This window comes from Nuphar pumila, chromosome 14 (genome assembly GCF_984573655.1).
Source record: "Nuphar pumila chromosome 14, dmNupPumi1.hap1.1, whole genome shotgun sequence".
NCBI lineage: Eukaryota > Viridiplantae > Streptophyta > Magnoliopsida > Nymphaeales > Nymphaeaceae > Nuphar > Nuphar pumila.
The window spans coordinates 43,876,936-43,899,358 of NC_143262.1; the positions used below are offsets into that span (position 1 = coordinate 43,876,936).

Here is a 22,423-nt window from a genome sequence, read left to right on the forward strand (position 1 = left end):
ACAAATCAAATCAATGTTTGAGGATAGTGTATTATATTAGATTGAGAAGGACATAGTATTGAAATATATAGATTTTACTATGGGTGAGTTTATCGACTAGTGAGAGAAGCCAATAGAGTATGGGGTGTCATGTTGAACCAAAAAAAGAGTGATTGATCTTGAAAATAATGGCCTAATAAAACAAGCAACTTTTTACTCTATGTGGAGGGATTCTAAATTCGTGAATAAAAAGATGATATGGATATGTAGAGAAGAGAGAAAGGTGATAAAGGACAACATTTACTTGATTTAGATATGACATAAAGTAGAGTTAGAATAAATAAAGGTTTGCTTGGAGACAAGACTTTAATGATTCTCGATTTTAGTGAGATATACAATAAGAGAGAGACAAGGTCACGGATGGAAAGAAAAATCATGATTGCTTATTTAATATAGAAATAGTTTTTATGGAAATGGGTCATAGTGTAACGCCCCAAAATCCCAACTTGGAAAATCCTTAAATTTTCAGAGTAAATTTTTTTTTGAAAGCATTGCGCAAAAAAGGAAAACTGGCAAGGGAAAACAGTTAGAAATTCTGAGCGGGTCACAAGAAGAAACAACAAGAAGAAACATTTTATTTATTACAAATTGATACGTGAGCAATATACATCATTTCCCTTTTTCCAAAGACCACTGCCAGGATCTTCAAGTTCTAGAGTGTGGGTTCAGTCCTCCGCCGCACATCGAGCTCCATCGCACCACTAGAAGCCAAACACCTGTATCCCCATAAAACGGGGTCAGTACTCTTGCGAGCTGGTGAGATAAACCATCCATACATTTATCATTTCTAAGGAAACGCATAAGGTATAAAGCATGAAACAGGATACAGATATGTCATGCTTGAAAACTACAAGTAACAGGCTACTGCTAACATTATGGAACAGTTAGAGACATTTAAACCAAAGTACAAGTGCGTGTGTCAAGCAAGTGTACGTGTTACAAGTCTAAGCAACAGTGAAAGTAGCAAGTACAACTACTACAACGAACTGAACAAGGAAAAACAAAACACGCAACTACTGAACAATGAGACGAGGGAACTAAGCAAAACAAAGGGCTGAGCCAAACAACTGCTGAACAACAAGCAACTAAGGAACCAAGCACGAGACAAGCGCAAGAACGATACTAACACGAGTAGTGAAGTAAAAATAATACTAAGTGATGAGCGACAAAGTCAAGCCTTAAAACATCTAGACAGTAACGTCAAATATCTGAGTAAGTAAGCAAAGTAGCGAATACTGCTAAGTGATAAGTGACAGTGTCGAACACGAACAACATAGACAGTGACGGCAACCATCTAAGCGAGTAAGCAAGGAAGCTACAACTCTAGCATCACGAAACAAGAATGAGCAGCGCTATCATGACCAAACGATTAGCATTCGCATTCCAGGGCAACAATGAATGTTCATTAATTATATATCCAAGGCACACGGGATATACTATAAGGAAAAATACGTGTAACCACACATTCTTAGCACAGGTGAGCTCAACTCACAAGATGGGTCTATCGCCCACAAGAACTTGCCACGGAGTTCATCACCTCTAAAAACCCGTCTCAAAACAAGCATATATTTCTAAAATACGTAACAAGTCCCTTTTGTACTGACGGGACGGATCATGAGGTAAGTCGTGTGCCCAAAGAAAATGCATACAAAACTAATCAGACATTTAAGCAGTAAAGTACTTAATTAAAGGAGCCATTACGATGATGAAAATTATCGTGTACACCAAACCACAATTAGGCATAATTATGCGTATCCAGTCACAATTCCTCCTTCCGAGGTACTTAGGCCCATCCGGCCTGGTGTTCCCCGTAGGGCAACACAGGCAGAAATGTCGAGATCACACTCAGACATTTACGTGCTCCAGCACTACTAGCATAGTAAAGGGCCTTGCCAACGCAGGCGATAACCATATATGACACTCAGAGATGTGACAAGCATTAGCTCAATGCCAAGGGTGAATCACCGCATACGTACGCGTACTGACGTCACATACAATCCATATGACATACATGTCGATAACTGCAAGGTATAATTGTCCAACCATCAACCGTAAATGTTAATATTTACATATCTCACTCCTAGTCATGTGTGAACACATGCAAGGGCTAAGTGGCATTCCACCCAGCAGTAACAAGTGATCGTATTTCGATATTTACAATTATAACAATACAAGCGTACCCAACCCGTGCCTTCTTGCACGAATTTAAACTTTTCAAATGCCTCGCTATCCCCGTGGGGTACGAAGCGAGGTCTTAGCCATGTCACCCACGTGCTCGGCTTCACCCGACCCAAGAAGAGAACGTTGCCGGTGAAAGCAATCTCACATCACTACCATTTCCATTCTAGGGTATCACAGTACGTGAGCTCTCTCACGATCGTGGGCCACTACCCAAAGACTCCAATCGAGTCCCAAACTTCAACGGGTCAAACTGTGTTAATACTCAGATGGTGTTCGATTCTCTAAGTGTATGACACGTCGAGTGTAAAGCACGCCTCTTGTGCGTAAAGCAATCATCACATATGAACATGAATCAACAAATAACACTCGACTACCCGCATTCAGTAACCTACGGTCAAGATGTGCCAACGCCCACGTGCGAAACAAGAAAGGTCATAAAGTCAAAATCAATCGCACAGGTATCAAGCCGAGGCAACGATACAAACAAATATATTCTTAAAACGACACAACTCGCTATTTTTGAGCGGTACAAGGTTCAAAATGCATATACGGTAGCCATTGTATATGCGAAGAGCGTCCAGAGCCTGGACTACATATATATATATTTTTTTTCCCAAATACACGTACTCCAACCGACGTATCGCAGCAAAGCTCGCGTAGCGAAGCCTTCCGCAAAGGACCCTCACAAATTGATACTTGCGAGTGTGGAAAGTGAGACTCAACCTAATTTCGTTCGTATAGGAAACACATCATCAATCCTCAAGGCATGGTCGCGCTCTGCCCACACGACGGGGCACGAACAAGGCTATCTTCCAGAAAGGTCCGACGAAACGGACAAACACACGCAAGTGTGTGACGCGACGCCAATCGCGAGCTTAACCATCTTGCTTCCACGATGGGACAGCGGAGCATGAGCAACAAAAGCCCGAGGCTGCAACGGCTTCGTTGCTTAGAAGCGAACATTCTCGCTTAACAAGCAAATCTCCGCTTGCAGGCCGGCGGCAACGAGGGAGACAATTGTCGCCACCGGTGGACTTCCGCGAGAACTCCATGGGTAACATGGGTACCCGTTTCGAGTCCGCAAGCAGCTCCAACCAGGAGCCGGGGTCCATCTCAGAGCTACCCGAGTGGCAACGGAGTTGCCGGGTGCCTGAGCACTTGGTGCCAAACAAGGAAAAGATGAGCGAGGCTCGGGTGGGGCCTGCTGCAACAGGGCCGCCAGATCTACATCGACCTTGGTCTGCACCTCATGTGCAGACCAAGTGCTGCCAGGCTGCAGCACTGGCCTGAAGGCCAACACCATGCTCTCCCGGGTGCATCTGCACCCGGCTAAACGAAAGGAGAGCCCCACGGTGGCTCGAAAAGGCTAGGCCCAATTGGGCCGGCCAAGACCACGCAGCGGGTCTGGTCCAACCGTGACCAGACCCAACTGGGTCACAAGGAAGCCCCTGGTCTGACCCAAAGGTGGGCTCGGACCAGGGCGCTGGTTGAGCTCACACCCGCACCAAAGGTGCACCCAACAGAAAGGGGGCGCCCACACCAGATTTGGGTGGCGCCCACCGAACAATAGTCTTGACCCAGTGGGTCCAGACCCAACTGGGTCAAGCACAGGTGAGAGACCTGTCGGAGGGCCTGCACCCGTGGTCTGACCCAAAAAGGGCTCAGACCAGGTCCAGCCCACAGCCTGCCAAGGATGCGCCAAGCGAAGTAGGGCGCCTAGCGCCCGACAGCCATAAGCTGCGCCAAAAGGATCAGCTAGGTGCACTTGGTCGAGCTCGTGCTCGGACCAATGTGCACCTAGTGAGGTCTGTCCCATACGGATACAAACCGGACAGGTAGTACTGTCCCAACATGCAAACGAAGGACAAAAATCACCAAAACTCAAAAAAAACTACATACTTATGTATATATATATATATATATATATATATATTTTTCTAATATTGCAGTCAAAAGACTGCCATTTTTCGACCATTTACAGGCATTTCCGGCAAGAGTTTTAAACACAAGATTCGTAGACAATTTTGTTAGCTTTCTACAGAATCCAAGAAATCCACATTCCGATATACGGTCCAGAAATTATTGCAGAAAAACCAGGCATCACTTGGAATGCTCCTGGGTTGCTGACGGAAAAACGTGTCAGCCAATGACATGGATTTTCGTCCGCTTTGCAAGCCGAAACAGGAAAAGTTGACAACTAAAAAGTTGTGTAGATATGTCTTAGCTTTTCGAAATGCCCAAGAACTCTCCGATCCGATGCGTATCCAGGGAGATACGCTCATTTTACCGGAGGGTTCTTTGACAACTCATAAAAACGAGAAACGAAATCAATCACTAGTTACGTTTTCAAGGGCAACCCATAAAAAAAAATTCTTTTGCATATCATATGGCTTCAAATGCAAGCCTAGTGCTTGCTTAGCACAACCATGGCATGAAATCACCATAGATATGCAAACCGGATTCCATGCCTAAACCATTCACATTTTACCAAAGAAAGGAAACGTAAGGAGGGCTTTACTCACCTTGAGGAAGACGATGGAGGTTTTCCTTCAGCTGGGGCTGAGCCACTCTTACACACACAGCACAGCCTCACTAAGAAGAAAAAGAACAGAAAAAGGGAAGAAGAAGAAGAAGAAAAAAAAAATGGAAGAAGAGGGCCAGCCGTTGGACCCCCTTTTTCCTTTCTCAAGATAAAGCCATCTTGGATGGCTAAGATTGAAAAGGGAAGGGATGGAGGGTGACCACAGCTCACGCCCCTTCCTATTCCTCCCCTAGGGCCTATAGTCAAGGGGTCAAGGTCTGGCCCCAACCACCCCCCATCAACTCTCCCCTAAATCCTCCTTGATTTAGGGGAGGTTGACCTTGACTTGCCAAAGTAGCAAGCCCACCAAAAAAAATCGACTTCTACTTTGTTTTTGTTTTTTGAACTTTCTTACTATTTTTTTTTTTTTGAGTTCATTAAATGCAGCTCAAGGCTATCCCCTAAGGGGTGCCCAGCCACATGGAAAAGACGTTGGCTTTTTAGCCAACCTCTTCCTCTTTTTCCAAAATAAGACCCAAATTTTGTTTTTTTTTGCAAACTTTTCAAAAGCACTTTACAAAGTGCATTTTTTTGAAATTCTTTTTAAGTAGCATGGCTGAGGTGGGCCCTTATGCTAAGCATTCTCTAATAATGCCAAGAACAAGCTCTCCTTTAAACTTTTTGAAAAACCTCAATTAGGTTTTATAAAAATTGCTATTTAGTTATTTAAACCCCTAATTGCTTTCTTATTTAAAAGTTAGATTTAAATAATTTAAATGCTTTATTTCCAAATTATATTTCATAGTTTTAAGACCTAAATTTCAATATTACGTATTTAGATCTCCAGTTTCAATGAATTCGGGCCTCGATCCGACTCGTATTTACCGATATACCCCTTTTTGCCAATTACATAAAATAATGAGATAATATCCTCGTTTAGGTTCCAAATTTGAGGTAAGTCTAATAATAAATCTAATTTAGGAATATCGGAACTTAATTCGCCAGGGTTGTCCTTAATCGCTTCGAAAAAAAAATATGCGATTTAAGACCTCGTATAGCTCTATATGCATAATTACGAGAAATTCTCGCGGGAAAACCCGAAATGACCAATACTGAAAGCATATTTCATATCAAATTTCTCAAAAATATCATGGGTCTTACACATAGGGTGATCATGTGATGTGTACTTTGAAAGATATGACATTTTAAAGAAAAGAGTGCCTAAAAAAATGTTTCATGATTAATGTGTTTTCATATTTGTAATTTTTATGAGTATACGTAGATATGAGAAGGACACATTTTGACTTTGACTAGTGGTAAGAGAGATGATGAGACAAAAAGGAGAAGGAGTCAAAAGTATATAAGAATTGATAAATGATAGATTAAAAATAAGAATAGACATGGAGGAGTCGGAAAAAAAATATAAAAAAATGTATTCGAGAGACGAAATGAGGAGATAAAGAAATAATTATGAGTGAAGAGTAATAATTGTGAGTTGTCATAGAGAGAAATGAGATGACATATATGGATTTTTGTGTAGGATAAAGAAGTAATAAAAGACATGATTGATGAAAGACATAATGTTATGATTGATATGAATTATTAGAGAATAAGGTTAAGTTTTAAACAAGAATTGACAAGAATGGAGGCTCAAATTGTATATGAGAGAGATGATAATAGATAGTTTGTCGGGCTATGATACAACAAATGATATAGTAAAGTTTTACGTGAGATATAATAGAGTGTACGTAATCTATGATATAAATGATATAGTAAAAACAATTTACGTGAGAATGTAGCAACTAGATCTTTTAGAAAAAGGTAAAAAGGACCAAAAAGAGTCATTCAATTCTAACTAATGAAAAGTATGAGTTCTCATAAACTAAGTAGAGAGGTGAAACAATTTATCGTAAGAAAAGTTTTCATAAAAGGACAAAAAATAATAAAGGAATTGAGTGATGTGAACATTGTCATGATAGCTTTTTAATATAATTAGTTTTTATGGATATGAGAGAAAGGAGATAGGACAAAGAGTCATAATGGATGTGTACTTGAAGGATGACAAGTTGAAAGACATAAAGAATGTGTCTTATAAGAATATGAAGAGCACGTGAATATGGAAACTTAGTTTGACTAACAAAAATCGATAAGAAGGAAAGCTATTTATGATTTAAACAAAACTTATAAGAGGTATTATAATAAGTGTGATTAATTTATAAGTCACTTAGTTTGCATATTCCTAGTTCTCTTCTAATTCGTGTGAAGTCTTCATGTTTTAATGGTTTAGTGAATATGTCTGCTAACTGTTGATTAGTGGGTATGAATTCTAGTTTAATTATGTTGTTTAAGACTTGTTTTCTTAAGAAGTGGTGTCTTATTTGAATGTGCTTAGTTCGTGAGTGTAAAATAGGATTCTTAGATAGGTTTATAGCACTCATATTATCACAGAAAATAGTTGTATTTTCAAAATTTAAACCAAAATCTTTTAAAGTTTGTTTCATCCAGATGACTTGTGTACAGGCTAGGCTAGCAGCAATGTATTCGGCTTCAGTAGTTGATAAGGATACACAGTTTTGTTTCTTACTGAACCATGATACTAGTGAGTGCCCTAGCATGTGACATGTTCCACTTGTGCTTTTTCTGTCAGATTTACTTCCAGCAAAGTCAGCATCGCTGTATGAGATTAGATCAAATGTAGAGGATTTTGAATAGAATAATCCAAAATCAACTGTGTCTTTTAAATATCTCATTATTCTTTTTACAGCTTTAAGATGTGATTCTTTTGGATTTGACTGAAATCTAGCACACAAGCAAACACTAAACATTATATCTGGACGGCTAGCAGTTAAATAAAGAAGTGATCCTATCATACCTCGGTATACCTTTGTATCAACAGACTTACCATCTTCATCTTTGTCCAACACAGTAGTAGTGCTCATAGGAGTAGATTTTGAAGCAGTTGAGTTCATGTTGAACCTCTTCAGAAGTTCACGAGCATACTTAGATTGATTGATGAAAACTCCATCCTTGGTTTGCATAATATGCAGTCCAAGAAAGTAGGTGAGTTCTCCCATCATACTCATTTCGAATTCCTTCTGCATGGACTTAGAAAAATCTTCACAGAGAGTGTTGTTAGAAGATCCAAAGATGATGTCGTCGACATAAATTTGAACAATTAGGGTATGATTATTCACTACTTTGACAAATAGTGTAGAATCTGCTTTGCCAACAAAAAAACCAGTTTTTAATAAAAAGGTTTTAAGTCTTTCGTACCAAGCACGAGGTGCTTGTTTTAAACCATATAAAGCACGTTTGAGTTTAAAAACATGATATGGGTATTGTTCATTTTCAAATCCTGGAGGTTGTTTTACATAAACTTCTTCATTTATAAAACCATTTAAGAAAGCACTTTTAACATCCATTTGATATAATTTGAAATCCATATAGCTTGCATATGCTAAAAGCATTCTAATAGATTCAAGTCTAGCAACAGGAGCAAATGTTTCATCAAAATCAATACCTTCCTCCTAGTTGTATCCTTGAGCTACTAGTTTGGCCTTGTTTCTTATAACATTACCTGTTTCGTCTAGCTTGTTTCTGAAGATCCATCTTGTCCCAATGATTGGATGATCCTTTGGTCTAGGTACAAGATCCCAAACGTCATTTCTTTGGAATTGATTCAGTTCTTCAGTCATGGCTAGCATCCAGAACTCATCAATGATGGCTTCATCAATCTTCTTTGGTTCAAGTTGAGAAATGAATGCCATGTTTGCAATCCGTTCTAGCTGAGCTCTAGTTTGAACCCCCTTTGTTAGTTCTCCCAAAATCTGCTTTTGAGGATGATCTTTGATATCGACAAAGGTTCTTTGATGATCATCTTCATTAGACTTAGCTGTGTTATCTAAAAATAAATCTGTACTTTCAACATCATCATCATTAGTTTGTATATGAACAGATTGATCAATAGATTCACAAAAACTAACATGCATAGATTCTTCAATAGTATTATGACTCTTATTGAAAACTCTGTATGCTTTACTATGACTTGAATATCCTAAGAATATGCCTTCAACAGATTTAGCATCAAACTTATCCAGGCTATCTTTTGTGTTTAGGATAAAGCATTTACATCCAAAGACTTTGAAATAGTCTATTCTTGGAGTTTTGTCATAGAATAGTTCATAGGGAGTTTTATTTAATAAGGGTCTAATGAGAACTCTATTTGTTATGTAGCATGCAATATTAACAGTTTCTGCCCAAAAAGATTTTGCAAGATTATTATGTTGGAGCATAGTCCTGGCAGATTCCTGAAGGGTTCTATTCTTTCTTTCTACTACACCATTTTGAGGTGCAGCTCTAGGAAAGGCAAAGTTATGAGAAATACCATGCAAGTTACAAAAATTTTCAAAGAGTTCATTTTCAAATTCTCCTCCATGGTCACTACGGATTTTAACAATAGAATAAGATTTTTCGTTTTGTAATTTTGTACATAAGATTTCAAACTGACAAAACGTGTCACTTTTGTTTTTCAAAAATATTACCCAAGTAAACCTTGAGTAATCATCTACAATGACAAAAGCATATCTATTATGATTAAGGCTAGCTACCCTAGAAGGACCAAAAAGGTCCAGATGGAGAAGCTCTAAAGGTCTTTTACTTGAAATGACATTTTTTGATTTGAAAGAAGATTTTGACAATTTTCCTAATTGACATGCATCACAAAAATAATCCTTTTTAAAAGATATGTTGGGTAACCCACGTACTAACTTATCTTTAGCTAGTTTAGACATGTATTTAGAATTGACATGACCCATTCTCATGTGCCATAGATGTTGAGTGTCATTATTAGCTATGAGGCAATGTTCTGTGATGTTTTCTAGGTATAGTTCATATATATTATTCTTTCTTATACCTTTTAAGATGATGTTTTTATTGGTGTCAGCTATGAGGCATGCATCATGATTAAAGATGACATTATAACCTGTGTCACACATTTGACTGATACTAAGTAGGTTATGTTTTAAGCCTTCAACAAGGAGAACGTCTTTGATAAGAGGTTTATCTAAGTTACCAATATTTCCAATACCAATTATCAAACCTTTGTTGTTATCTCCAAAGGTGACGGTTCCTCCTTCTTTATGATGAAGAACAACAAAAAGGTCTGGATGTCCTGTCATGTGCTTTGAACATCCACTATCTAGTATCCATCTGTTCTTCCTTTTTGGAGCCTGCAAAACATTAAGTAAATCTCCTTTTTGGTACCCAATCGGGTCCCTTTTTGTTAGACTTTGGAACCCATACCCATTTGGTTTTGGGTTTGTCTATATCTTTAGGGGAGTTAGAAAGATTATCATTATAATACTCCTTATTTGGTTCAGATGAACTTTTCACAAACGTGGTCTTTTGATTCATACAAGAAGGTTTTTTGAAATGAGAATAGCCAATACCATTCTTGTAGAAAGAGACCTTCTAAGAGGATAAGAGTTTATCCAAGTTCTCTTTGCCTTTAGTAAACTTGAAAACCGTTTTCATGAGGTTCTCAGTTTTACTTTTTAGCTCTGAAATTTCTACTTGCATATTTTTAGTTTTGGAGCTAGTAGAAGAAATTTCAGATGTAAGCATAAGATTTTTCTTTTTCAACTCAGAATTTTCACTGCTGAGTTTTTCATTCTCTTGGGAAAGCTTTAAGTTTTCAGATTTTAAAACTTTATTTTTGAAACTCAATTTTCTAGATTCTTCAAATAGTTCTTGAAAAGCATCTAGAAGTTCTTCAAAGGAAAAATCAGAGATTTCACTTACCGAACTTTCGTTTGCCATGAAGCACATATTTGCAGTTTCGACTTCATCATCACTTGACTCTTCATTAGTGGATGGTTCTGAATCATCCCATTGAGCATGCAGAGCCTTTTTCTTGAAGAACCTCTTCTTTGGTTCCTCAGTTTTGGACTTTCTTTTGAGAAGGGGACAGACACGTTTTAAGTGGCCTGGCTTATTACACTGAAAGCACATGGGATCTTCTTTAAGATCTTTTCTTTCCTTGTGTCTGTTTGGAAGCCGGTTCCTTCTCATGAAGTGCTGGAATTTTCTGGTAAGTAGCGCAATTTCTGATTCTTTATCTGAGTCTTCATCCTCAGATAGGGCTGGGAAAGCTAGAGTTTTCTTTACTGGTTGTTCTTCTTCCCTTCTTTCTTTCATGTGGACTTCATAGGCCATAAGATTGCCTATTAAGTCGTCCAATGTAAGCTTAGATAAATCTTGAGCTTCTTCAATAGCAGTAGTCTTTTTCTCCCAATCAGTTGTGAGAGATCTCAAGATTTTCTTCACCTTTTCAGTCTGAGAATATGTTACACCCAGAGATTTCAGATCATTGGTGATATTGGTGAATCTGGTAAACATCTCTGTGATGGGTTCATCTTTGTTCATTTTGAACAACTCATATTTTCTAACTAGAGATGAGATTTTGGCTTCTTTTACTTTGTTGGTTCCTTCATGAATAACCTCCAAAGAATGCCAAATGTCATAAGCAGATTTACATATAGATATTCTGTTGAATTCATTCTGATCAATGGCACAATATAAGGCATTCATAGCCTTTGCATTTAGGTTTGCCATTTTCTTTTCTTCATCAGACCATAAGTTATAGTCTGCGGATGGAGATGTGTATGGATGCTCAACAATTTTCCATACAGCAAAGTCTATGAATTTGAGAAAGATAGCCATTCTGCACTTCCAATATCCATAGTTGGAGCCATTGAAGAAAGGAGGATGAGATGCGTGTTGACCTTCAATATCACGAGCATAAGAGGTAGATGCCATTTTGTGCTGGAAGACTTGTTACGTCGAAACCAGCAAACCTGCTCTGATACCAAATGAAATTCCACTAGAGGGGGGGTGAATAGTGAAATATGAATATGATCGATAAAATAAAGATAATTAAGCAATAAGGCACAACACATAAAACACAAAAGTTATACTGGTTCGGTCAGTATCCAGACCTACATCCAGTCCCCAAGCAAACCACTTGAGATTTCCACTATAACATCCGAGTCACCGGATAAATAGTACAACACCCTCTTCCCAAGAGGTCTTCTTCTCTCAACAGAGAAGGGCAACACCCTCTTTCACAGAGGTCTACTTCTTTAAACAAAGAAGGAATACAGTGAATAACAGAGTTACAATACTTCCTATAGAACCTTCAGAATGATATGAATGCACGAATGAAGGATTCTCAGAAATGATCTGTTTGTCACTCAGAGGATACTCTTTGTCAAAGAGCTGAACTTGACTTTTTCTCTTTTCTTTCTTTTTCTTTTTCTCTTTCTTTTTCAAGGCTCTCTTTTCAAATCACGAATAGAAATTTTTCTCTTTGTAAGCTCACACGTCTATTCCATTTCCTTGTCTGAATAGTTTATTTGAGTGTGTTTATATAGCCTTTTAAAAAGTAGTCGTTACATTTTGGAATTGTAACTTTTTGAAATGTGAAATGTTATGTCATTTCAAAAATATCTTTTAGAGAAGTTCGAGAATGCCTTTTTTCATAAGAGTAAAATAGATGGTACACTAGTCGTTGTATTATTTTAGGTAATACATATTTTATGTAAAAAGTCTATTTCTTACAATAGTACATTAAACGTTGGGTTGTAGTTTTGTCTTTATTCTAATTAATGATTTGAGGTACATTAGTACTTCTTTGCTTTAAATGAGTGTAAGTACTATGAGTGTTTTGAGATATTTATTTGTACATAGTCATGTCAAGTGTTTTCTTTATGTTGTGTTTTTCAAAGTCTCTAGAGAGAATAAGGACCAAAAGAAGGTCGACATTCTTTGAGAAGGATATTAACAAGGATTTGTTACAGGAGGCATTTAATGCTTTGTAAAGAGAATGATGACTTCAAGTAAGTCGACATTCTATGGTTATGAGAAACAGTAACTAGAGTCCTTTCAAAAACATATTTTATTTGTTTTTCTTTTGTGTAGCCGATTTATGTTTTTGTCTTCTTCTTGTATTAAGAAATATTTCATTAAAGAAGATAACTAAAGTCTTTTCAAAGACATATTATATTTGTTTTCTCCATGTAGTCGATGTTATGTTTTTGTCTTTTTCCTACATTCCTTTTTTTCATGTTGTCTTGTATATAGTATAAGGTACAATTATTATATGACAAAATATCTTTTTCATGAAAGGTTGTAAGAAGGTACAATTATTAGTTTTTAAAAAGGAGCTTTTTGAAACTATCGTATACTTTTATGATATAGTGATTATGAATGAGTATGTAATATGCAATATGCAAGTTCCTGAAGGTTCTGTTACATATGACTCTAAAGAAGAAAAAAGTCTTCATCTTGAGGTAGCCGATCTCTTCATTTGAACTTTAGGAAAGCATGGCTCATCAAGCTTTTTCTTCAAGGAGTATGATTGCACCATAGTTGTACTTGAACAGGAAGTCTCCATCCTTATTGGGTGAGATATCCTTGCATCAAATACTCGTTAGATTTATGGAAAAACATATTCAGTCATAATATAACATTATTTCAAGAGAACATATTATCATATCTTATAAAATCAAATGAGACAGTGTATCATATTATGTGACATCAAAACCGAATTTCTCAACAGGGGCGACATCGAGTTCCAGGGTTTCTCTAGACAGAGTTGTAATGCTTCCTTTTATTGAACCTATACTGCTTTTTCTAAGCAGTAGTGTTTTAATAAACATGTGGTTTTCGATAAAATGGAACACTTTGGTGGTCAATGAGTTGCTTGGCCACATACCTGCAACGTACTCGGAGTTTTCTAAAACCGACGACTCATTATCGTCTTATTCCGCTGCTAAAAGCTTTGTAAGTTCCGCTACAAAGAAAAAAAAAAAATTCATGAAAATTTTAACTTAGCTCCGTTTTGGAAATCCGGGGCGTTACAGAATTGGTATCAGAGCCTGTGTCTGAGAAACCTGGTTCAAGATCCGTCATGTCACAATATCGCACTGTAAGTATATGATTTTATACTTTTTGTTCTGATCTGGGTGCATCTTTGTATAGATGGCAACTCATGACTCCCGAGGATATTGCTATCGTTGCAAGGTCATGCACGATGAGTGGATATGCCCGTATGAAGTCCAAGACTGCCAATACTGTGGCGAAGATGGGCATTCCGCCAATGAGTGCCAAAGGAAATATACCGCCAATATGGGTCGACGGACATCAAAGGGTCTCAAGGATGAGACTTCGCGTGTCAGTGGACCGCATCACTCTAGTGTTGGGAGCAACCATACCCCAACATCTTTTGATGAATTACCAAGGCTGAGGGATTTTGATTTGAACTTCCCTGCGGAGGTCTATCACTCGCCAAGCTACCATCCGGCATCACATACGCTGAGCTTAAATGGCGGGAATGAAAGAGGGGATTCCTTCTGTTCGCCGATCATTATTTCAGACTCCCAGAGTCTTGATCTTGCTGACTAGGAGAGTGGACTGGATTCCCTCATGTATCCCCAATATTCGCTTGAGAGTGCGGAAGTGCCGCCCAAGCCAAAGCTAGTAGTGCCTGCACCAAGGCCATGTGGCAATAGATGGACCTTTTTGAGTTCGTCTTCATCAAAGAAATCCAGGTCTTAAAGAGACTGGTGATGTTTTGGAGTTAGTAGACTCATGTATATAGTTTCTCAATGCCTAAAGTCTGTCAGTGCGGCATGACATTTTGTTTAAGGCGATGCTTGTGTAAATGTGATGTATATTAAGTAAATAAAGCTTTTACTTCCTCATATACATCGAGAAACTAAAAACAAGTGCTTGTGTGTGATTGGATAAATGGCTCCTACAACGAGGAGAACCATGCCGAGCGAGGAGTCTCATACGCAAGGATTCCTGTTGGAAACACTCAACAACCTGGTTACAGCCATCCGTGAAACGAGGCCAGAACCAGTCGCACCACAAAACAAACATTTGGGAGGAGTGACTTATGAGAAGTTCCTCAAGCTTGACCCGCCAGTTTTCATTGGCAGAGCCAATCCGGAGCTCGCAGAGAGTTGGATCGAAGAGACAGAACATGCCTTCTCAGTACTGGGAGTACCAGAGGAGAAGAAGACCAACTTTGGCACGTATCGATTGAAAGACAATACACGGAAGTGGTGGGATACCACTAAACTTATCCAGTTCTCACAAGTCGAAGTCATTCCTTTGACTGACTTTCGGAGGACTTTCATGGATAACTACTTCCCGTTGCATTCCAGAAACAAGAAAAAGATGGAGTTCCTGGAGTTGGAACAGGGCGGTATGAGTCTGATGGACTATACCACTAAATTTCAGAATCTAGAGCGCTACTGCTCTCGATTGTTCAAAACGGACCAAGAAAGGGCCGACAAATATGTGAATCGTCTGCGCGAAGGACTGCGATCAAGTGTGATAACAAGCATGCCTTCGACTTTTCAGGCTGCGATAGCAGCGGCTTCAAAAATCCAAGAGGATTGGGCGCGATCTAAAGTGATCGTAGCAAAGAAGCCCATAGTAAATGGTGGGAATCGTAAAAGGACATTCCCAAGTGGCTAGGGTTCACGACAACCCTTTCAAAAGAAGAAGTTCCAAGGAGGGAACAACACTCAACAAGTCGTGAGGCCAAGACAGAACACAACTCCGAATGGTCAGCAGTCAAACTTCAGCTGCCCAAGGTGTCGTGTGAGCCACCCCGGAAAGCCATGTCCTCGTGACATTGGTGGGTGCTTGTATTGTGGCAAGATGGGCCACTTTATAAGGGATTGCACCAAAAAGGCTGCAGATGAACAGAGGAGTAATGCCGGATCTGCTGGACCCTCTCGACCAGCACCACAATGTTCTCAGTTTCAACGACCTCCACCTAGAGTAGAACAAAGGCCTGCTGCAGGTCGTGTATATGCTGTAACGACTGAACAAGTCAAAAATGGTGACCTGATTGAAGGCACCGTACTTGTTAATGGACATGCAACTTACGTCTTGTTTGATTGTGGTGCTACTCATACGTTTATCTCCGACGATTTCACCGAACAACTCCACGCCTCGGTGCAACCGATTGATAAAATGATTGAAGTGTATAACCCGTTGGGTTCACGCACCAAATGTATCCGGTGTGTGAAAAAATTGGATATTGAGATAGCAGGGCAACACTTGCCTACTGACGCCATCCTGATCGATATGATACAGTACGATGTCATTCTGGGAATGAATTGGTTGGCTCAGAATAATGCCAAGATTCTGTGCCGCGAGGGCAGAGTAATTCTATCTCGACCCGGATTGCCTAAGATGGAATACTGGTTATCCAAACCAGTTCCACAGAAAAGGCTCATATCAGCACTTAAGGCACAAAAATACCTTAGGAAGGGTTGTGTGGCCTTTCTGTTGAGTCTCTCGGTGGAAAAATCCAACGACCAACCCCTTGAGAGTTTGGAAGTGGTGCGGGAGTTTTCCGATGTGTTTTCTGAGGAATTGTCAGGACTTCCGCTACTTCGTGAGGTTGAATTTGGAATTCAATCCTTACCTGGAACAGCGCCGATATCCAAAGCCCCGTATCGAATGGCGCCAGCTGAACTCAGTGAGTTGAAGTGTCAGTTGGAAGAACTGATGAAACGAGGGTTTATCCGTCCTAGTGTGTCACCGTGGGGAGCCCCGGTGCTGTTTGTAAAGAAGAAGGATGGATCCCTTCGGTTATGCATCGATTATCGGATGCTTAACCAGGCAACTGTTAAAAATAAGTACCCGTTGCCTCGGATTGAGGACTTGTTCGATCAGCTCAGAACAGCGAGGGTGTTCTCCAAGATCGACCTCAGGTCTGGGTACCATCAGCTCAGAGTAAAGGAAGAGGATATACCCAAGACTGCCTTCCGAACGAGATATGGCCATTATGAGTTCGTAGTAATGCCCTTCGGACTCACTAATGCGCCTGCTGCCTTTATGGATCTAATGAACCGGATATTCAGACCATATTTGGATAGCTTTGTCATTGTCTTCATCGATGACATTCTCGTATATTCGGAGAACAAGGAACAACACGTGGAGCACTTGAAAATCGTCTTGCAAACCCTTTAGGATAACCAACTCTAAGCTAAGTTTTCAAAATGTGAATTCTGGCTAGACAAAGTGATGTTCCTTGGCCATGTGATCTCAAAAGATAGAATCGCAGTGGATCCTGCGATGGTGGAAGTTGTGATGGACTGGAAGCAGCCAGAAAATATCACTGAGGTCCGTAGCTTCCTTGGACTTGCCGGGTATTATCGGAAGTTCATACAAGACTTCTCCCGAATCGTCGTACCAATGACGAAATTGTTGAAAAAGGGAGTGAAGTTTGAATGGACTGACCAGTGTAAGGAGTGCTTCGAGGTTCTCAAACAGAGGCTTACCACTGCCCCTGTCCTTACCTTACCTTCTGGTCAGGGAGGCTTCGTGGCTTATACCGATGCCTCGGGAACAGGTCTGGGTTGTGTGTTGATGCAGCATGACAAAGTAATCGCCTATGCGTCATGACAGTTGAGAGTCCATGAGAAAAACTATCCAACCCACGATCTGGAACTTGCTGCGGTGGTGTTCGCACTTAAAATTTGGCGACACTACCTATATGGAGAGAAATTTGAGGTCATGTCGGACCATAAAAGCCTAAAATACCTCTTTTCTCAAAAAGAACTCAATATGCGGCAACGGCGATGGCTGGAATTCCTCAAAGACTATGAATTCACGCTTTCCTATCACCCTGGAAAGGCGAATGTTGTAGCAGATGCCCTTAGTCGCAAGACTGTTGGCACTCTGGCCAGCCTAACCGGACAATGGAAGTTGATGGAGAATTTCGTCAACTGGAAGCCATTTTTCGCTGATTCTGGCAGAATCCAAATGTCATGTTTGACGATCCACATTGAATTCCTCGATCGCATCGTAGCCGAACAGTTCAAGGATCCCCAGTACTTGGAATTGAAAGCTCGTGCTGAAAAGGATGACACTTTTTTCCATTTGAAAGAAGATGGAGGAATATGGATGGAAGAAAGGATTTGGGTTCCAAATAACCCTGAGCTAAGACAGGAAGTACTCCAGGAGGCCCATAGTAGTAAATATACTATCCACCCTGGGGGTACGAAGATGTTTCGAGATTTGCAGAGGAAGTACTGGTGGAGGGGTATGAAACATGATGTGGTTACGTTTGTCTCTAAATGTTTGATCTGCCAACAAGTAAAGATCGAGCATCAGCGCCCTGGCGGAAAAATGCAACGGATCGAGATTCCGGAATGGAAATGGGAAGGCATTACGATGGATTTCATCGTTGGATTGCCTCGATCCAAGAGACAACATGACTCGATATGGGTGATCGTGGACAGACTCACCAAGTCTGCTCACTTCTTGCCGATCAACACTCGATACTCAACTAAACGATTGGCGAAAATCTACATTCGGGAAATCGTTAGACTCCATAGAGTGCCGATTTCGATCATATTCGATCGTGACCCGAAGTTCACCTCTCACTTTTGGGAGCAGCTTCAGAAAGCCCTGGGGACGAAACTCAAGTTCAGTATAGCATTTCATCCCCAAACAGATTGGCAATCAGAACGAACCATACAGACTCTTGAAGATATGCTAAGAGCCTGTATGCTGGAATGGAAAGGTGATTGGGATTCCCACCTAGCGTTGGCTGAATTTGCTTATAATAATAGCCACCACGCTAGCATTGGGATGGCACCGCATGAAGCCTTGTACGGGCGACCCTGTCGATCACCAATCCATTGGGGTGAAGTGGGTGAGCGAACCTTGGACTCGCCCATTGTGTTGCAACATTACACTGAGTGGGTCCATATGATCAGAAGGAAGCTACTGACTGCTCAGAGTCGACAGAAGAGCTACGCCGATCAGCGGCGTAGGGAACTCACTTTTGCGGTTGGAGATAAGGTTTTTATCAAGGTCTCTCCAACCAAGAGTGTGTTTCGTTTTGGAAAGAAGGGGAAGCTCAGCCCCAGATTCGTTGGTCCCTTCGAAGTTTTGAGCCGAATCGGTGAGACTGCCTACCGAGTAGCATTGCCACCACAATACGCACAAATACATGATGTATTTCACGTATCAATGCTTCATAAATACATTCATGATCCTTCTCACGTCATTCAACATGAAGATATTGACATTCGAGAAGATATGTCAGTAGAAGAAAGGCCAATAGAGATCATGGACCGCCGGGAGCAAGTGCTAAGGACGAAGGTCATTTCACTTGTTAAAGTGAGGTGGCAGCATCATGGAATCGATGATTGCACTTGGGAGCCCGAATCGGATATGCGGGAGAAATATCCTGAACTCTTCCCTTTGTATTCTTAACTAAATTTTGCGGACAAAATTCCTTTAAGGGGGTAATGATGTAAGACCCGTAATTTTTCAGAAAATATCTGAATAAAATTCATGAGGCATTTACCGGTAAAAATAGCATTTTTCTCAGAATGCGAAACAAATCAATTCCTGCGAGCCAGTTATACTTAGAATATTCGTCGAATCGCGAATATATGCTCAAACACTCTGGAAGCCATAACTTCCTACCCGAATAAAATCAAAGGATTCCTGCGAGCCAACTTTCTTAGTTACGTCAATACGAAGGGAATGACGTACTCAGAATTTTTCAGAAAATAATCGCCGAAAAACCCGAAATTTTTGCGAGACCCACAAAAATATTGGTGGGACCCACAGAAATATTCCTCAAAAAAAATCTCGTGGGACCCACAAAAATATCCCATAAAATATCCAAGTGGGCCCCACACTAAGGAACCTCTTGGAATTAAAAAAGAAGCCAAGGGGGTAAAAGGGGCATGGAAAACCCAAGAGGAGGTGGGCTTGGGCTATAAATAGCCCTCCCTACTCTCTCTCTTCTCATAAAAATCGACCCCCCCCCCCTCTCTCTCTTGCCTTCTCTCTCTCTCCTAAACCTCCCCTACCTAGCCTAGCCCACCTGAGCCCACCTGACCTGGTCTGAGCCTGCCTGACCTGGTCCTAACCCACCTGACCTGGGTCTGAACCCACTTGACCTGGTCCAAACCTAGTTGACTTGACTTGAACCTAGTTGGGTTTAAAGTCAAAGTCAAAGTCCTTTTTGGTCCAGATTCTGGTTTGGATTTCTGAACCCAGACTTAGCCTACTTGAGCTGAGTTCAAACCTGCTGAACCCAGTTGACTTGGACCGAACCCTGTTTGGTTTAAACTACTTAGGTTGAGTAGCTTGACCTACTCTACCTCTTTCTCAACTAAGTCAGCTTCATCTGACTTAGTCTGACCTCTCGAAGGAAGGCTCGAAGCCAAAGAAGCAACCCAGAGTCGTTTCTTCCACGATTTGAAGTAAGTTCGCTTCGTTGATCCATCTCTCTCAAGTATTTGATTGTTTGTATATAGCATATACTTTCTGAAGTAGTATCTTGCTTTAGTTCTTGATTGATCCCTTTTTGGACACTTCGGTGTTCACCCGCTCGTCTCGTAACTATTGTCGGATATATCTATGTTCAAACACGCAGTATATGCGTTTTTAAAATGGTATCTTGCCCTAGTTCTTGGTTGAGCCCTTCAGAACACTTCGGTGTTCACCCGCTCGCCTCGCAACTATCGTTGGATACAGATCTAGGTGTATATCTGTTGATTCTGCCGATGCGTCCTATATCGCACAGGCTATGTAATTTACCTTTGCCGTCTCGTCGTATGATGCCAAGGCTCCCTGTTTTCTGCACTTTCGATTACTGCACTTCCGATTATGCATTTACTTACGCTGTCGCGTCGAACGATGCCAAGGCTTTTGCTTTCTGCAATGTATTTACTTACGCCGTCGCGTCGAACGATGCCAAGGCTTCTGTTTTGTTATATATGTAGAATATTTCGTTCAGTTACACACCCTGAACAATAATATATGTATTTCTTTACGCCGCCGCTGTATAAAGCACAGGCTTCTGCTTATACTACATATATGGCGCATAAATGAGCATTCAAATAGAGATCAACTCCAAATCGCCAATGCGATTCCCTGACCGCTCCTCGTTCAAGATTCTGCTTGACGAATGAAGCCCTTATTGAAAAGGCTTCGGTTTTTTGCAAAATGCTCTTTACGTAAAGACTAAGTCAATTACGTATGGCCTGGCTATGGCCCAGGGTTCTTGCAACCTTGATGGATGCAAAGTACGCACAACGATGTGCATCCATTTCCCCGAATTAAGCATGGCAATTTCCTACCAAAGAGGGGAGATGCCGCTGAAATGGATAAAAGAAACGCACGCTTTCTCCATAAAAGAGAGGAAGTGCTGCAGAAATTTCTGAAGAAGCTAAGAATAGCTCAGAAAGAACGTAGCCGGATACTCTGACATCTAGCAGAGTGCTACCCAGTTCATGGAATGCCCTCTACAATGTACAAGGGTTCGTTGCACCACTGCCGATGGAGCAGAGGAGGTGCTGACAAAATGGTTGGCGGAAGAGCTGCCAGAACCAATGGAATGATATAATGATGTTCGTTGATGGAACGATGCCAGATCAGCTCGTATCCTTGTGCCTACAAGGGCACCTTGCTCGTAAGGGCCGCTGAGCCGGAGTAGAGGTTGCGTCTTGAATAGGTTTGGACTCGTTGCGTAAAAATACGCCGAGTAGCCGATCTATTTAGATCGAGTCATATGCATGCTCATTAAGAACGGTTACACAACCAGACTCGTAAGGGCCGAAGAGCCAGAGTGTGTTGTTTCCACCCAAAGAGGTGTGATGCTCATGGTGGTTGAAGTGCCAAGAGCGGTGTTCTGCATGCATATGAATAAGACTTACGGTCGCACATACCCCGCGGTTGAAAATCGTGTTAGGGGTACCCCCTCAGTAATGACTGTGTTGGGGCAGACTGAATGAGGTCGGGTACATACTCCCGTAGTGCTAAAAGCACGGGCTGCCTAAATGGCATGCAAATTCTGTCCAAGTAATTGTAAGACTGGCAGACCCCTTCAGGAATTATGCTCACTGTGGAATGACAATGATGGTACAGCCTTGAGTGACATGTATTTTACTTTGGACCTGATAGAGTCCACGATGGCCTCAGTCACTCATGGGTTTTGAGGTCGTGGTTATCCTTAAGATCTAAGGATTGAACTCAACTACTGCAAGTAGAGGATGCATCCGAATATGGGCCTAGTAGGGTTCTCCCAGTTGAAACACACTGCCCTACTATGGATAGGGTCAACAGGCCTCTAGGGTATCTAAAATACATAGAATAATCAACCCCCAGAATGTCGCGTTGATGCCCGAACAATAGCTCTACCTGCGTACCAAAGGCGGGAGCGGTTAATTATCAAAACAATGCATTAGTTCTAGGTACATCGATGTTTTGAATGTATGAGTGGATGACGTGTTGAGTCAGTCTTGCATAACCTTTGTGAAGGTGTCATGTTCGGTATACTACTGGACCGACTGGGCAAAGACCCGAGTTGTATCCGCACGACTAAGCGAAGCTCGAGGAGCTGTCCTTAGATGCGTGGGATACGGATGTGCCAAGTATGAAGACTTGAGCTAGACATCACTTTGAGACCCGGAAGAGGTCAAGGCTAAGTCATGGAGACTTAAGCGGTTATTCAAATCACAGCCCTGAAAAGGCTTGCTCGAAGTCATGAGGACTCGAGCGGATGCTCGACTCATAGCCCTGCGGAGGCTCTTGCGATATATGCTAAGTCTTGGAAGCTTGAGCGTCGTT

General features: G+C 40.9%; 1 long non-coding RNA gene across 1 annotated transcript; it reads right to left on the reverse strand.

The window, feature by feature from the left end:
• Nucleotides 1-657: 657 nt before the first annotated feature.
• LOC149816791 (uncharacterized) lies at nt 658-4,807 on the reverse strand. The gene is made up of 2 exons (XR_016427579.1): nt 4,743-4,807; nt 658-755 (listed from the first exon to the last, which is right to left on the reverse strand). It is a non-coding gene; the product is annotated as an uncharacterized LOC149816791 (long non-coding RNA).
• Between the last annotated feature and the right edge of the window lie 17,616 nt (nt 4,808-22,423).